Here is a 4,971-nt window from a genome sequence, read left to right as displayed (position 1 = left end):
AATAAACACATGTGTAAATAGACACCTAAATGAACGTGCTAGTTAACAATCGCCGAATGAGTGAATGTCGTTTAGAGATCGGAGCGCCAAAAATTACACGCAGAAGAATGTGGAGAGGGCCGGGACACCTCCCTGGCCTGGGGACTGGCGTGGGCCTTAGTAAATGTACCCCTACAAGAAAAAAAACAATGTAGGCATGGAGGGAAAGAAAATATAGACAGAAGCATCTGAGTAAATGGTCCAACAAGTGTTAGGAAGCCTGGAAGGGCACGTTTTCTCTTTTTGGCTACATGTCGCTGCTCGTACTGGCCAGAAAAGTGCTCAGGCCTGCTGTCTGAGCCTACAGAGAACTTCCTGGTGCCACTGCTGAAGGGCTGTTGATCAAAAACGACAAGAAGCTCCCAAACATTCGATGTGGCTCACATTCATCATGGCAAGAGTCCCCGGAATATGCTCCATGTGAGGGGCTCAATGACTTCATTCCTTCTCAAGGGGAGTGAAGGAAGTGTGCTAAGGCCAAGTGACACAGCTTCGGCACCAGCGGTAGGGTGGCCTCGCTCCTGATCAGGACAGAGTAGAAATGCAATAGGCCTGCCCGGAGAGCCCGGAGATATCTCCCCAAGAACATTCCATGGCACAGTCTTGGGAGATGGGGTGCAGATCAAACATGATTTAGAAGGCTTCAGTGAACCAAGTTACAAGATTTCCTTCTGTGCAGAACTCCTCGGAACTTTCATATGCTAATTCAGATTGTGATTGACCCCTTGGTGGTGGTCTGGAGAGAAATGGGCAGCAAAACAGTGACTGGGGAATATGAGCAACAGGCACTGGTGATGAGTTAGAAAGGAATATGGAATATGGTCCAGCCACCCCCCCAAGGTCAGGCAGTGGGTGGCTGATGGGGCCATTTGCTGAGACTGGGAGACAAAAGCTCTTGTTTAGAAGGGACGAGCATGACTTTGGTTTAGGCATGTTGTGTAAGGGAGCCTTTGAGAGAGCCAAGCAGAGAAGACAGTCAGAAATGGAGATTCCGAACTCCAGGGAGAGTATTTTTCTGCAGAATTGGGATGAATGAGGGGTCTTGTGCTGCTCTGAAGACCTCCAGGGAGCCCGACTCTATAAGTCGTCTCTGGAAGTGGCCATTTAGGGGCTCCGGAGATGCCATCTCCCCTTACCTCACCCCACTTAAGTCTCCTGACCCTTCAGATAAATGCAGATTTCAATCACGAAATATATTGAATTCGAATAGTCTTACAATGGAAATTTCTTTTTTTAATTGTTAATTGCTTTAAAACTAGAGAATGAATCAAGAAAACGGTGATTATCACTGAATATAATTGTGTGAAACAGTGGAGGATTGCTGAAACGATTCATTTGGTCACCAAACACGCTAGGAACATCTTTCTGCGGAGGTCAATGGGTGTCCTCCAAAAAAAACAAAACAAAACAAAAACAAAACAAAAAACAGTTTTGCTGAATGGGAGTGATTCAATAGTGAAGGAAACTAGGTATTGCAAGAGACAGAAAAGAGAATTGCTGGACAGAGTCCTATTATAAAGATGTGATGACCTCAAACCGAGGACAGCTCAGCCCTCATCGTGAGGGGTCAGTCTGTGCACAGACGCATGCACCGTGGTGCTCTGGGAGGTGGCCTGGGGCCGTTCTGTTCTCCTTTACTTCCGCTGACCTGCAGCAGAAAGCAGGAAGTGACATCACAGGAAGTGACAGGATTCCAGAGAGGAAATGGATCATGGGAGAGGGAAGCTGGGTGGACCAGGAAAATATGGCCCCTCGCCACCGTTCCCCAGACTCTCTGCATTGACTCTGAAATGTATACTCCCTGCAAATGTCCAATCCCTATGTGTATACCTGAAACGAATATAATAGTATAAGTCATTTATATCTTAATTTTAAAAAGTTGTTTTTAATGTGTACTCATGGTGCACAAGAACCATCACTCATCCCATCTTGCAAACAAAAAAGCCTTGTAGCCCGCCTCCTTCCCCATCACCCAGCTGGCCTCACAGCAGTACCAGAGACTGAGCCTCACATCTGGGTGGGAAAACGTCACTCAGCCGGGCTTCTCTGACTGCCCCACAGGATGATGCACTAGCTTATAGGGATGGGCCCGCGGTGAGATCTCACCCAGACCAGCCATTTATCAGCGGGATCATTTAAGGCACATTACTCAAGCTTTCTAAGCATGTGACACTGGGCACATTGCTACCCTCTTAGTTTTAGTTGCTTCCTCTGCAAAACGAGTTAATAGTCTCAACCACAGCAGGATGCATTGCCGTGATTAATCTGAAATAATACCGGTGAGGAGCTTTATCTGTCACCTGCTACGTGGTGATCAGTAAATGGTAGCATTTTTGAATTGTGAAATGTTTCCATTTTTAGTTGTGCCACATAACATAAACTTTGCCATCCTACCCAGTTTTTTTGTTTGTTTATTTGTTTTCAGTTCAGTAGCGTTAAGCACATTCCCATTTTGTGCAGTAGGTTTCTAGAAGTCTTTTCAGCTTGCAAAACTGGAAGTCCTTACCCATTGAACAACTTTCCACTTCCCTTTCCCCCCCAGCCCCGGGCAACCATTGTTTTACTCTCTGTTTCTTTGAGTTTGATTACTTGTAGATACTTCATATAAGTGGAATCATAAAGTAGTTGTCTTATTGTGACTGGCTTATTTTAGTTAGCATGGTGTCCTCAAGGTTCATCCATGTTGTAGCATATGACAGAACTCCCTTCTCTTTTAAGGCTAAATAATACCTCATTGGATGCATATACTACATTTTTTTACCCATTCCTCATTGATGGATACTTGGGTATCCCAAGTATTGCTTTCATCTCTTGACTGTTGTGAATAATGCTGCAATGAACATGGGTGTGCAATAATCTCTTTGAGATCTTCCTTTCAATTCTTTTGGGTATGTATCCAGATATAGGATTGCCGAATCGTATGGTAATTCTATTTAAAAATTTTTGAGGGACCTCCATCTTGATTTCCATTGCAATGACGGCAGTTACCAACAGTGGACGAGGGTCACACTTTCTCCACATTCTCATCCACACTTGTTACTTTCTGTTTTATTTGGTTTTGGTTTTGGTTTTCCAGTAGTAGCCATCCTCTGAGCGTGAGGTGATATGTCATTATGGTGTTGAATCTCATCTCCCCGGTGATTAGTGATGTCATGCATTTTTTTCATCAGCTTCTTGGTCATTTATAACTTCTTTGGAGAACTGTCTATTCAAATCTTTTACTTATTTTTTAATCTGGCTATTTTTGTTGTTGTGTTGAGTTGTGGGAGTCCTTCATATATTCTGGATATTAAAATCTTGTCAGATACACGATTTGAAAATATTTTCTCCCATCCCATAGGTTGCCTTTCCACTCTGTTGATTATAGACTTTGCTGTGCAGAGATTTTTAAGTTTCCTGTACTCCTGTTGGTCTGTTTTGGGGTTTGTTGCCTGTTCTCTTGGTGTCAAATCCAAGAAATCATTACCCAACCCAATGTCATGAACATTTTCCCCTATGTCTTTTTTAAAGAGTTTTATGGTTTCAGGTTTTATGTTTAGGTCTTTAGGGTGTAGTTATTATTTATATTGTTGTTATTACTTTTACCCGGGTTATCCACAAATGTTTCTGCCATTGATGTGGAAAATTAAGAGCTTACTATCATGCATTTTAATCTAATAAAGACTGTTTGTGCTTACTCACATATAAATCTCTCTACTAACTCCAGTGGCAGGAATACAAAAGTAGAAAGACATATGTGTACTCTCAAATAATGTCTAGTCCAGAAGATAAAATATTCACAAAGCCAACTCTTTTCTCACTCGCAGTCTCTGCTCTTGCTAAGGGTGCAATCACTAATTCCATTTGCAGTTACTAATGTTTTGCTTGTTTCCCGCTGGGCTTCATCCACAGTCATTTTGTGTGAGACGCAGAGGTGCTTCGTTACCACTGTAACTCTAGCAATTAAGAGGACATTTCCATCAGGCACTTGAGCCAAATGAAAGGACTCTGAAGAAGACAGACAAATTACAAATGTTACTAATGCTGGATGAAGCCTCACCTTTCAGGAACAGTTAATAATGGCAGAGAAGGGCCATCACTTTCCACTCAGTGTGGGCAGTCTTAATTTCCATTAAGTCATTGGCCACAGAGAACACTTTCTGTTTAACTCAGAAGTCCCATTGTTGCAAAGCCAGCCCCGGGCTCTTCCCTCTGGTGATTTCTGCATAGACCACAGAGACCATAGTAGTTTAACAATTTGGCTTCTTCCAGTCTGATTTGCCCTCCCTGCCAGGACTCCAATGTTAAGCTCTCCCTCTTTCCCATCCTCTTAATGGACTTGGGGTTTTCGATACAGGAGAAAAATGTTTCCTACATCTTAGACTAGAAACAATACAGCCTTGCGTGAATCCACATCCATGAAGGAGGCAGCCTTGTGGTCTGGATTAACGCAGTAGGTAAAGACTCCAGGAAGCAATGTCCAGAGAGTGTCTGATCCAAGAAGGAGCCCTTGAGAGCCCATCTGGAAGGGCTTCACAGGTGCACGAATGTTCCCTAAACAGAAGGCCCGAGGAGGGCTATCCGTGCTTTGAGGCTTGGGGGCCGCATCCTCCAGGAACAATTCCTCAGTGCCCCAGGGCTCTTGATGGCCTCACGGCATGCTGCCTGGTCCCTGTACAGAGCTTGCGCTTTAACTGCCCGTTAAGTAGTTGTCCTCTGGCAGGAGGCTATAACCTCCTTGAGGGCAGGGCTTGATTTCCCTCACTGTCCTGGCACAGTGTCCGCTACATCGAAGACCTCCAAGAGAAGCAGCCCATCAAACTTCATCCTTTTACTTTACTTCTCTTCTTATCCTTAATTATTTATTTATCGTCTCCTTCCCCCTAGACTGTAATCTCTAGGAAGGCAGGATCTGCCTTGTTCACTGCTGACTCCCGGTGCCTAGAGGGTGCC

This window comes from Panthera leo, chromosome A3, assembly GCF_018350215.1.
Source record: "Panthera leo isolate Ple1 chromosome A3, P.leo_Ple1_pat1.1, whole genome shotgun sequence".
Classification (NCBI taxonomy): Eukaryota; Metazoa; Chordata; class Mammalia; order Carnivora; family Felidae; genus Panthera; species Panthera leo.
The sequence above is the reverse complement of the archived record's forward strand: the minus strand, read 5'-3'. Positions refer to the sequence as shown.